Genomic DNA, 14,451 nt, shown 5'->3' with positions numbered 1-14,451 from the left:
TTGGTTCCTTCTTCCTCGTATAAAAAAAAAAAAACTTACACCACGCAGTGAAGTCTCCCACATTTTAGTTTTACCACAATATGCCAATTCACACACTGCAATACCACACACTAACACAACTTAATTACTCCTGATACTCACATCACACACACACACACACACACACACACACAAGCAAACCCTACATTTGCATCACACTTGATAGGATTCACATTCTCACACCACACACTACACCATACACTGCCTCCATATACGTTCCACAGCACAAAGTACCTCACAAATAACAGCCACACCACAAACTAACCACCACATGACACACACTGCTACATCACAATACATACCATACCTCACACTAAGTACCTCACAATGCCAAACAATACCCTATCATACCACACACATCCACACCACCCATTACACAGGTTTACATAGTCTAAATAATTGTTTTAATTCTGGGTATTTATTTTCACTGTACAGTGAGCGCCAATAGTCGTGTCGTGAAACTTGGCGAAAACATAAGCATTCGAGCTAAACGTCTGATATATTCCGCCCTCTGGTAGGGCTTTCGTTTCACGAGTTACATTTAATCTTCGAACAAAACCGCGACACGACTATTGGCGCTCACTGTAACTCTGAACACAGTAATAAAATGCATTTAAAATGTTTCCATCACATCACATTTTAACACAAAATTTAAAATTTTTTATTAAAATATAGTATATTACAAATTTCAAACGATCTATACAATATACTTGTATAGTAACTGAAAATAAAAATATTTGACATGTAATTTTTAAACATAAACGTAAAGGAAACACTGTACATGACACACATGTACCTTCTCTAATCTTTGTAACATCTCAGTTTTCTTTAATCCAAAACTTCGTTTGGTGGCCAGTAGTTTTTACACTTTTTCTGGTGAGTCCCTGTGAATCATATAGCGGTAGTCCACCGTCATACCAACATCCCAACGCCCCTGGTACCGCCATTCCATGTCCTTGATATCCTAATGGAATCTTTCACCTGTTCTTCACTCACCGCTCCCAAATTTCGGGGGGGGGGGGGCATTGCAAATGCGAATCCAAAAAGTGAACTTTGAAACAGATGTTGCAACCCAACTCCCTAAAATTGACCAACAAATTTCTCACAGTTTCTTTGTAATTTGGATCTTTATTGGTACCTAAAAACTTAGAAATTACTTCTTTGAATGATACCCAAGCCTCTCGTTCCAGGTCGTTCATCGTACTATCAATATCTAAGAAATCAGTTTTCTATTATGGCCTCCAGTAAATACGCTCTCTTTCAATTTAGCTTCAGACAAACCAGGAAACTTTTGGCACAAATACGTAAAGCAGGCTTCATCTTTTGACAAGGCTTTGGCAAACTGCTTCCTTAATCCAAGCTTAGTATAAAGTGGTGGTAGTAGCACTTCATCTGGATTCTCCAAGCTAGGTCTGATTCACCGAGCAGTAGATTTATTCTATTTAGCCCTTCTTTCTGAGCCCAGTATAAATCCTTCCCTGTGCTGTCCCACTTGCACAGAGAGAGAGAAAAAAGAAAATGGTAATTTTGTATACCCTGACTGCTGACCCAGTATGATACATAGAACTTTCAGGTCCCCACATATGAACAAACAGTGTTCATTTAGTTGATTTTCACGAGAAGTTATGCCAAATTCTAGTACGTTTCTTTTAACTGTACAGAATGAGCAACAGGTGTTGATGCATATTTATTACTGTTATGTAGGAGAACCCTATTTAGACTTCCTTTAGATGAATCTATAAACTGTCTCCATTCTTTTTCATTATAATCTCTGTCAAGTTTCTCCACTGCCCAGTTTCTCATATCAGTGCAATAAACCAAGGATCATTGCAATAAGCCACTGTTTTCAATTAATATCACTGTCATAAAAAAAAAAAAAAAACACACTCCACTGAAAGTAATTTACAAGTGCAGTTGTCAACTAACATAGTCACACTGAGATATGTTTGCTGCACTCCAGCACTGGTATGACTCATTGCTGTGTTGTGTTCCAGCTATGTTCTGGCTTATTATCAACTGAAATAATTACGTTGATTTAAATGTGGATTATAGTACTAAAAAATACTAAATTCAAACATATTAATATTGTAATAAAATATCCATACGTAAATAATGATACAGTGCAAAATGATAAAAAAAAACTATAACTGAAGACTCAAAAAAAAAAAAAAAAGAGGGGGGTTGTGAAAACATGTTACAGGTTAGGGAATTTTTATTTTTGTTTTTCAATTCAGCTCACAAAAATATATAAAAGCCATATGAAATAATCACAACTTTCTTTTTTTTTCAGTGTATGCCTGTGTTATCAAACCCTACATTACCAAACCATACAGCAGGGCTATTCATAAGGCGGCCCTTGAGTCGTTTGTGTTTGGCTCTTAGGCAGACTCAAGGGAATGAAAATAAAAAATAAAAATAAACAAGACAAAACGGAATGTGTTGCATTTTTCTTTTTATTTATATATTTAGTAGACAATGTAAAAGTAAATAATATACGAATTTCTGGTTTCTTTCGGTGTAGAAGTGTTTAGATGGAGGGGAAAAAATACAAGTATAATAATACGAGAATATGACCCTTTTGTTAATCTGAGGTTTATAATTCAGACCTACTTCTTGAGTAGTTAAATAGCTGCCACACGGAATCTCGCTACACAAAGACACACTAGACACTACCATAGTACCGCAGCTCACACTACCACATCCCACTACCGCATTTAACACTGCCACGCCTCCATTCTCTTACACACAAGGGAAATTTCTTACACCCAGTACACCTCCCTTTCCTTGGGGGAAGCAGCCTAGGTATATAGATAGATAGTACACTGTCTTATATCACGCCAATAGATAATAATATGAGAATATAAACAGTTCTGTTTCATTGGTTTTATTGATGATGGTTATTTACTGATAACTGTTATTTACTTGACTGTCTTCTGTTCGCTGATAGGGTTGAAACAGGCAATATTAAAAACTTTTATATGGTCCTATAACGGGTCGTTTCTCTCTCTCTCTCTCTCTCTCTCTCTCTCACTCTCTCTCTTATTGTCGAGTACTTGCATCATTTAACCTACTAAAGATTCGGAGAACAGTTTTATTTCTGCTTATTTTACATTCGACAACAACACGTTTGCAATCCAAAGTGGTAAATTTCTTGCAGGCTATTTATGTTTTTATTTTTTGATCATATATGTTGCATTTGACCTCGGCAACTGCTGAACTTTGTTCAGTATCACCACCATCATCATCATCGTCGTCGTCGTTGTCATCGTCGCCGTTGTCGTCATCGTCATCAGTGCACTAATACTACTTATCGATGGAGTGTACATAACATATAGAAATGGGAACAGTAAAGCACAAAAAGTCAGGTAGAAACTGCAGAGTACTCAGTGAAATGGCAAACAACTGTCTCTGCTGAGCCATCCCACGCAGTGAACCAAAATGTCCATGATTCTGACTGCACCTCGGCAAGGTAAAGTGCGAGGATTAGTGTAGAGGCTTCATTCCTGGGTGGAAGCCACATTTACGTTTAAGCTCAGTTGACATCCACCACTGTTTATTGTTTCCTGAGTTACAGGAAACCATTTGGGTTGTCACCAAGTGTAGTAACCTAAGTTGAAAGAAGAGTACTAAATAGTGACAGGAAGGATGGGGTAAGTAGGGTTAGAGGAGCACAAACACAGAAAAGAATGATAAGTGTGAAGAAATCAGTTTGCAGCACTACTTCAACTGAGTGGATGATTGGCGTCCCCACCTACCACCTTGATGGGTTGATGGTTCTACTCGATCAGACAGGCTGGGTCAGCACAGCAACAGCAACAACAACAATAACAAAAACCCAGTGAAATGGACCATGTAGTCATTAAGTCAACATCAAAACTTCTTAATTCCATGTTGCGAAAAGGTAAGTCGTAACTTGTGTATCATGACATCCGAAAAATGATGCATGCTCTATTAAGGATATGCTTACATGGAGTTTTGTTGGAATTTAGATAAATATTTGGGCATCAAAACAATACCACGTATTTTACACTGTCAGTCCATATATTATTTTTTCACACAGAGACTCTCTCTCTCTCTCTCTCTCTCTCTCTCTCTCTCACACACACACACACACACACACACACACACACACACACACACATATATATATATATATATATATATATATATATATATACACACAAATACATATAACTATATATCTATATATATATATATATATATATATATATATATTAGAAAGATAATAAGGTGTAGAAACATATCCATAAGTGCATACATACATACATACATAACACAAATAAACACCTGCACATTCACACTGCCATACAGATCACTACCACAGAATAAGATACCAAACCTAACATTGCCACACTACATACACTACAGCAGCTCATTCCATACCATACACCTCTTTACTACCCCATCACATACAATGTCACAAAATACACTGCCCCACCATATGCTACTGCACTTGACACTCACACCACACTCTGTTACAGCATGCAGTATTATATCCTACACTGCAACAGTATATATTGCCACACCCAACACTGTCACAATACAAGTTGCCACACCTCACACAGTCAAACCATACCATACCACACCAACATAAACTTACCAGACACTGGCACACCAAATATTACCACACCTCAAATTTCTACACCACACACAGCCACACCACACACTGCCACACAATATACTGCCACTGTGCCACACAACACAATGCCACGCAACACGCTGCCACACCACACACTGTCAATCCACTAACTTTCATACCATCCATTACCACAGCACGCACTGTCACATCAGAAATCGTCATAGCAGACAGCCACATTCTAGTCACTTACAACACACGTAGTGTAAATTATTTTATTACACCATATCTGATAGCATGCTAACAGAAATCTAATTTCAAGGCAACATGAACCATGCGTTCTTTCTTAATTATGTCGTTGATAACGGCTATTTTCGCGACAGTTCATTTTTTCCTACGGTCCATAACCTCTCTGACCCTATTCTTCACAGAACCACAAATCTCACCCTTTGCCGAAATATCCCCATTTTGTTTACCTGGTTACCATCTCCTCACAAACTTCCGTAACAAGGGCGGCACCTGTTGTTATATCAAATCTCAATAAGCAGTTGACACTTTTAAACTTCAGCTAATTTCAGTTACTCACTGTATAAGCTAAATTATCTAAATATTGCCAAATATATCTGTTTAGTCTATCGTTACCCAATGATTCTTCAGAACCCAGTGTATTTGACCCCATATCCACACAGTTGAGTAACCTTAACCTTGCCCTTAGCACCGGAATTACCATTTTGAGTGATTTTAAAGTACATACTTGTAATGTTGAATGGTTATTACATTCTGCCTGGATTGACGATGTTGGTCTAGTGTGCGAGCTGTTTGCAAAATCGTTTAATTTCACGCAGTTGGTAACGCAACCAACCAGAATACCAGATAATCCTGACCATAATGCCCATCTCTTGGATCTATTCCTGGCAAATAATCCAGTTCAATACACGATAGAAGTACTGTCACAACTTGGATCCTCTGACCACAATCTAATCAAAGCCTCATTAGTTAGCCCCTCCCCCCCCCAACCTCCCCTTTCTGACCCGATGGCACTTTGATAGGGCAAATTGGGATCGACGTAGAAATTATCTTGCTGATAATCCATGGCAGTCTTTCTTCTCTAGTGATGTCAATTCTACCCAGTTCCACATTAATGACTTAATACTAGCTGGTATGGATTTTTTCATACCAAGTCAACAGTTCACTAAAAGATCGAACTCTCCAAAATGGTTTGATTGCAACTATGCCAGAGCAACAGCCCAAAAGTCATAAGCATACTCGTATAACTATAACTTAAAATCAGAAACATCTGAATCACTCTGTCAATTTAAAATTGCTAGAAACCATGCAAAAGCTGTAATAAATCTTGCTAAATCAAACTTTCTTCAAAACAATCTCGCTAAGTCAAGCTTTCTTCAAAAGAATCTCGCCAAGTCAAATTTTCTTCAAAACCAAGCATCAAGACTACTTAACAGCCCCAATGACAATAGAATATTCTGGTCAACTCTCAGTTCTTTCAATAAAACTTTAACAAGTCTTCATCCAATCCCCCACTAAAATCTTCAGATGGCCATATTACAAATGACCCGTGTGGGAAAGTAGATATCTTTGCCAGTACATATGCCAGCAATTCCTCCATAGAGGAAATCAGCCAGAACGTCCCAGTGCTAGAATTTGACTCTTCCGAAATTGTTCCACTTAAAATACAGGCATGATACGTAAAATCCACCCTAGACAATTTACCAACCAACAAAGCTCCAGGCCCAGATGGAATTCCTCCAATTGTTTTGAAAAAATGTTCCCCAGAACTTGCCTCTGTTCTAGCTAAATTATTCAGACTATGCATACGTACTTCTTCATTCCCCAATTCGTGGAAAGAAGCCAATATCCATCCAGTTCCAAGAAAGGAAGTTCCTCTGACCCCTCTGATTACAGATCAATAACTGTCACATCTTCTCTTGGTAAAGTATTTGAAATTTTAATTAATAAGCACATAGTTAATCATAATTCCAACAACTTAATTAGCGAAAGACAATATGGTTTTCACCACGAAAGATCCACCATTGACATACTGAACCTCCTGATTCATACAATTCATCAATCAATCGCCCTACATGGTTAAACTCATACAGTAGCCCTTGATATTTCTAAAGCTTCCCTGCTGTCCAAACTCCCTTGCTATGGAATAACGTCTTTTGGTCCTCTGCTTGCCTCATATCTCAGCAACAGAAAAATAAGAGTAAAAGTAGGTGATGTATATTCCAATTTCCACTCAATAAACGCCGGCATGCCACAGGGATTAGTTCTGGCACCAACCCTGTTCCTGGATCTTATTAATGATCTCTTATCTGTCACCCACAATCTCATCCGTTCATATGTAGATGACTCAACACTTCACAGTTCATTCACACTCAAACACCCAATTAAAAAGTCTAATACCTCTAATTATTAACTCAGTAAGGACATCTCCATAAATCAACATTTATCTACAATTGATTAATGGGGACAAAACAACCTTGTCTCTTTTAATGCTAGTAAAACCAAATGTATACAATATACTAATTGACAGATGTTGCCAGATTCGTATATTACCTTCAATGCTACAAATATTTCCATCTCCGAAAGCATTGAAATTCTCGGTGTCTCACTTAACAATGCCCTCAGCTGGATCTACCATGTCAGATGACTTGCTAGAACCGCCTCAAAGATACTTGGATTATTGTACAGAGTCCGTAACTTCTTCACTGAGGAGCAGTTAGCTGTAATCTATAAGAGTCATGTGCACTCTCAGCTTGAATATTGCTTCCTCTTGTGGAATGGATGTGAAGAGGTTGCATTAACATAACTAGACAAAATTCAGAACAAAGCCGTTGGAATTATTAATAATTAATAATAAACTACTTCCCCTACAAGTAAGAAGAATGTTGCCTCCCTTGCATCATTTTACGGATATTTTTATGGCACATGCTCAGATGAAGTTACGTCCATTGTGCCACTTCTCCATGCCTTCCCTCGTGCTATACGGGCATCTGGTAGCGTTCATAACTGGAATGTCACTCAGCCATATTGCAGAACTTCTGCCCATGAGAATTCTTTTGTTCCCCGAACTGCATCCCTCTGGAACTTGCTTCCCCAGTGTTGTTTCCTCTCAAACTAACAACCTACAGCTGTTCAAGTCCAACTGTTACAGATATTTTGTGAATGGATTACGCCAGTAATCTGGTGTATGGATATTTTTTTTCTTTGTTTTTCCTTCCTCTGTTCTGTTATTTAAAAAAATTAATTCGCAAGAAGTTGATTGTTCAATCAACAGTTACTTTCCTCTCTCCCACACTCACACCCATCTCTCTCTCTCTCTCTCTCTCTCTCTCTCTCTCTCTCTCCTATCTGCCGAACGACGCTGCCATTGTGCCCTCAGATAAAGGTCATAACAAGACAGTGGGAGGCAATAGTGGTCACTGAGAAGAGAAGGAAGAAAATGTCATTGCCAGAACTTACCTCACAGCCGTCGGATGTAGACAAGTGGCTCTGTAGCAGCAATGAGGAACATGATGGGAGGATCGGGGTTGAGCGGTGGGCAGGGGGAAAGATGAGGAAGACGAAGAGAGGGGAGGCAATCAGGCTGGAACGAGGTAGAGACGGAAGGAGACGGGCTACATATAGAGTATTTTGGATTACTATGTTTCATTTCTTCCTCAAGCTACACAATGCATCATATTTCAGTGAATGACAGAAATACTTTATCACCATGTGTGTGTGTGCGTGAGAGAGAGAGAGAGAGAGAGAGAGAGAGAGAGAGAGAGAGAGAGAGAGAATCGCCAATTACTGAACTGAAAGTTTATGCGTTATTCCTATCTTATTCCTTCCTGGAGCTATAGGATACAGCTTTTGCAGTACCGGTCATTATAGTCATCACCTCCATCAACACCACCATCACCACTGTCTTCATTATCATAATACTATATACACTGTTAGCTATAAAATAGGTTTGCAAAGCACCTTAAACTGTGGAAATTCTCTTTAAATTGAAGCAAACATCCAATGACTTATCATTCAATCATTTAATTCAAGCAGCATTATTAATCTAAGTAAATATGAAATCTCCTGTTTTCCATGTTTTACGCATCTAAATAATATTCCTTGGTGGACGTAACAATAAAATCATATTTATTTTTTAACAGAACAGAGGAAGGAAAAACATGAAAAAAAAAATATATATATATATACAGTATATCCATAAACCAGATTACTGGTGTCCTCCATTACTAAAAAGTCCGCAATAATTGGACTTCAACAGCCGTAGGTTGAAGTTTGCGGGAAAACAACTCTGGAGAGACGACTTCCAAAAAGATGGAGTTCGGGGAAGAAAAGATTTCTGATAGGTAGAAGTTCTGCAATATGGCAGTGTGCCATTCCAGTCATGAGCGCTACCAGAAGCTCGTGTAGCACAGGGGAAGGCATGGAGAGGTGGCACAATAGATGCAACTTCATCTGAACATTTGCCATAAAAGTATCTGTAAAACAATGCAAGGGAAGCAACATTCCTTCTTACCTGCAGGGGAGGTAGTTTATTTGTAATCGCACGGTTATTAATAATTCTAACAGTTTTTTCTGAATTTTGTCTAGTAGGTTTCGTGCAACCTCTCCACATCCATTCCACTAGGGTTAGCAATATTCTAGTTGAGGGGGCACATGACTTATAAACTACAGCTAACTGCTCATCAGTGAAGAAGCTACAAACTGTGTACATACAATAATCCAAGTTTCTTTGAGGCGGTTTTAGCAAGTGATCTGACATGAGAGTTCCAGCTGAGGGTATTGTTGAGTGAAACACCGAGAATTTCATTACTTTTGGAGACAGAAATATTAGTAGAATTGAAGGTAATATAGGAAGCTGGCAATAACTGTCTATTAGAATATTGTACATATTTGGTTTTACTAGCATTAAATGAGACAAGCTTATTTTGTCCCCATTCAATGATCCTGGATAAGCCTTGATTTATGGAGACTGCTGTACTGATTGTTAGAGATATTAAACTTTGAGAATGGGTGTTTAAGTGTGAATGACTGTGATGTGTTGGATCATCTGCTTATGAATGGATGTGATTATGTGTTACAGACAAGAGATCATTAATATGAATTAGGGATGAGGTTGGAGCCAGAACTGATCCCTATGGCAGCTGGCATTAATCGAGTGGAACTGGATTATACATCTATTTTTATTCCTATTTTTCTGTCAGCAAGATCTGAGGAAATCAGAGGAAAAAAAGATATTGTACCATAGTAAGGGAGTTTGGATAGCAGGGAACGGTGCCACACTCTGTCAAAAGCATTAGAAATATCAAGAGCTACTGCATGAAATTCTTCATGTTAGTCAGTTGATTGAGGAATGGTGTGAGTCAGTAATAATAATAATAATAATAATAATAATAATAATAAACTTTAATTCCAAGAGTCGATATTCTTCTTACATTGTATTGACAAGAGTATATACAATAGCATACAAAAGTCTACATAGATTGATGTGCCCAAGTCAGAAGGGATTCCTTTAGTTTTGCTTTGAATGAATATATATTACTGGCTTCTTTGTTATTTAATGGGAGTTGGTTCCATATCTTAGGCCCCTTTATGGAGATGGATCTGGCACCAGTGTTAGAGTTTACTTTGTGGATATACAGGTTATTTTGTTGTCTGGTAGTAGCCTACTTTGAGTTACACGATTTACAGTAGGGAGAGATAGAAGATAATCTGGGTACTGATTGTGCAGTTGTTTGAAAACTCTGACTGCTATGTTAACCCAAGGCATCCCATCGACGTATGGGTACATAGCAATGTTTTGTCACAGCTAGGCCTGTCGACGTAATGGTATGCCACGCAATTGCAAGGTTAATAATTTGCACAATTTTCAATTTTTGCGCATGATTTTTGGTTCGTATACACGGGACACCTTCCTCTATTCGTCTACAAGATGCCAGGCAGGGACAATGCCTTACACCACGTCGCCTTCCCCCCCACACGCCATTGTCTCGGCAATTCACCTGTTACCAGTGACCTGGCCAATAAAGACATTCAGGGCCACAGTGATTCCCCAATCGATGACAATGTGGAGGACAAACTTTACATATCATTAAAGGAAGAAACAGTCAGTAATGATGATCAGGTAATGTCGCCAAAAAAGGTCAGGTATGATGATGTGTTAGTGAGTGACAATGCTTATATTGCTTATATTACTGTTTGAAAACCAATATACTCTCGTACTACATATAAATTCATACCAAATAAATAAATAAATACCGTTTATGAGTGGTGTGGAATAGTTACCCTTCCATAGAACTCGTTTTCTTTGGAGCCAGCCTGATAGAGTACAGCTATCTGCTTTGAGTATTTTAAACCTCAGGTGAGCGATTTCTCTATAAATTTTCGATGTTTCTCACCAGAGGCGGAGGTTTGAGCCAAAATTTTTTTTTTCCAAATTTGGTCTGGACTGGGGGGAGTCAGTGGTGGAAAATCGGTTGGGACATGACGGGTTAAAGGCGGTTCTATTAGGAATATTTAACCACTTTAGTTCCTTTAAGATAGGGGTAACATGATCATATTTTCTAGGTCGCCCATCTACTATTTTAGCAACAAAATTTTTTAGTTTTTGGACGAGATGAGTAAAGTGTTATTTGTTGAGCCCCATATTGCAATACAGTAGTTTAGAAGGCTTAGTAAAAGTGACTGAACAATGAGTAGCCGAGATGAACTATCAACACTATTTTTTATTGTTATTATACATTAAGGTCCCTGTAACCTTTTTGCTTATCTTGTTCACATGGGTGTCAAATATGAGGTTGTGGTCCATTTACACTCCTAAGTTTTTAACATAGTTACGTGGTTTAATATGACTAACATCAAAATTAACTGAAGTGTTAGGTGGTATTCTTGCAATTAGCTGACGGGTCCCTATGAAGATATACTGAGCCTTGTTTGTGTTTAGCATAAGTCCATTTCTTGAGAAATATTTTCTTGCATTATTGAGAGTTTCTTCTGCCTGAATGATCTGAGTACTTAGTTCATTTAGTGTACCAGTGTGAAGGAATTGTATGTCATCAGCATACTGGACTAGTGTGCAGTCATTAAAGTTCAATATATATGCCAGACCACTGACGTATATATTGAACAATATTGGGCCAAGAATTGAACCCTGAGGGACCCCACAAGCCACTTTAAAATTAAAGGAAACTGTATTTTGCATACGCACTCTTTGTGATCTATCACTAAGATAGTTATCAAACCAGAAGCTATCAATGTTTAGTTTATGAAGAAGAATATTATGACTTACACTATCAAATGCTTTGGAGAGATCACAAAGAGTCAACAGACATGTTTGTTATCCATGCTGTTACAACAGATATATGTTTGTTATTTTCTGTTATTACTGTAAGCGCTGTACCTGTAGATAATTTAGCTCGGAAACTGTGTTGAATGTTTGATAGGAGTTTGTTAGTTTCTAGGAAGATAGTAAGTTGATTAGCAACGATTTTTTCGATAACTTTTGAGAATATTGGTAATAATGAAACTGGCCAATAGTTGCCTATGTCAACTGTGTTATTGTTTTATAAAGGGGAGTGACTATAGCATTTTTTCAGGCTGTAGGGAATATCCCTGTTTTAATGGAAGTGTTTATAATGTGAGTTAGATAATATGCAATTACAAAGAGAGAGTCTTTAACCCTTTAACTGCGGGTGTAATCCCAGAATGACATTGCAAAAACTGGACCAAATCGGGGGTGTCATTCTGGAATGTTTGTGAATATTTTGAATACCGCGTGTTTTTTCCGCCCGCCAATTGTTTCAAGGGAGAGTAGCTATTAAGTTCTTTCACTCCAGCCGACCCCCACCTCCCTCCCCCCGGGCCTCCCAACCCCACCCCTGACCAAACGCACATCAGTATCTGTCCAGCTGTGTGAGTGACAACACCACTGATGTGGCAGTAAAGTGCGGGCAATTACAGTGCCTTTTACCTGCCTCAGTGAACACAGAGTGGGTGTTTATCGTATGTACAGTGTTCATATATGTTTATAGTATTATTATCAGAATGAGGTTGGCATTTGGTAATGGTGTGTGAGCGAAAAATAGCGATTTTAGATCGCTCACTTCTAATGGCACTGCCCATCCAGTGATAGTCAACGAAATCATGAAACCTACATCATTGCAAAGCCGAAGGTTAGTACTTTCTAATGGTACCTTATTTTTCGCTCTAGATTTATTCTGTGCAGAGTATTAAAGGTTTAAAGTTTGTTTACATTTTGGCTGGAACCTCCGCGGGGGGGGGGCCAGTCGGGTCAAAACAATGCCCGTGGTTAAAGGGTTAATGAAGGGCATTAATATTTTATCAGAACCATAAGTATTCGTATCAAGTAGGCTTTTAATGGTTTATATAACTGTGTTTGTATCACTTGGCCAGGGTCAGAAATGCGGGTGGCTCCGGTGCCCAGTGCTTTCTATTGGTAGAGTATTATCATCACTTTGTAGGTTTTCTTGTGTATTTTTTATGTATTTCTACCGACATTAGCAAAGAAACTATTAAACTTTTCTGTTGTTTCTTGAATGTCATCAAATGTTCCAGTTTCAGTGTTTTTCTTTTTACTAGGGATTATATTTTTCACGATTTTTCAGGTGGCACTTGAATTACCTCTGCAGCTTTCTAGTTTATTTCGATAGTAATGATTTTTTGCGCCATTAGTTAGTTGATTTATGCGCTTCTTTAACCCGTCCCATCCCGACGTTTTTGGACCTTTTTTCTTTTTTGGTCCAAACAACCGCTTTTGGTGAGAAACATCGAAAATTCATAGAGAAATCGCTCACCTGAGGTTTAAAATACGCGATTTAGGTACGAGTACTTCCTTACCTGACTGGGTTTTCTAACAGGCTGGCACCAAAGAAAACGAGTTCTATGGGAGGGTAACTATTTTATCCACTCATAAACAGTATTTATTTATTTACTTGGTGCGAATTTATATGTAGTACAAGAGTATATTGGTTTTCAAACAGTAATATAGGCATTATAAGCATTGTTTCACTCACTAACTCATCACCATTCATGACCTTATTTTTCCCACATTATCTGATCATCATTTCTGACTGTTTCTTCCTCTAATGCTATGTAAACTTTGTCCTCCACATTGTCATCGATTGGGGAATCACTCTGGCCCTGAATGTCTTTATTGGCAAGGTCACTGGTAACAGGTGAATTGCCGAGGCAATGGCGGGCAGGGGGGGGGAAAGATTATTCGGTGTAAGAAATTGTTCCTGCTTGGCATCTTGTAGAGGAATAGAGGAAGGTGTCCCGTGTATACATGCCAAAAATCACTCGCGAAATCACTCGCGAAAATTGAAAATTGTGCAAATTAGGGACCTTGCAATGTTGCCGCGTTAATTCACGTCGCCGGGACGGCACGGGTTAAATGTTTATAGTGGTCTTGGTGATTTATATTAAATATATCATTTTTCAGAATGCACTGTGCACGATTTCTCTCACATATTGCTTCTTTAATTTCATCATCCATCCACCAGGCAGGGCGTCTTTTTATTTCTGTAGATCACATCTATCTAAACTATTGATAAAAACAGAGTAAAATTTTTTCTGCCTGTTCACTCACATTGTCTGTGTTAAATAAATTATTTAGGATGTTTGTTTGACTCAATATATTATGGCACAGCAAGTCTTTGTTATAGGTTTTTAGGTCACGGAAAGTCTTAGTGATGGGAGGGCGTTTAGGTTTGGTAATATTTGCTGTTACACTAACAAGATCACGGTCTGCTATAGCTTGCAGTACTACGTCA

The sequence above is a fragment of the Coenobita brevimanus genome, chromosome 53, assembly GCF_032717465.1.
Source record: "Coenobita brevimanus isolate Jiangsu-jjx chromosome 53, ASM3271746v2, whole genome shotgun sequence".
NCBI classification, from domain to species: domain Eukaryota; kingdom Metazoa; phylum Arthropoda; class Malacostraca; order Decapoda; family Coenobitidae; genus Coenobita; species Coenobita brevimanus.
Note: the sequence above shows the minus strand (reverse complement) of the source record.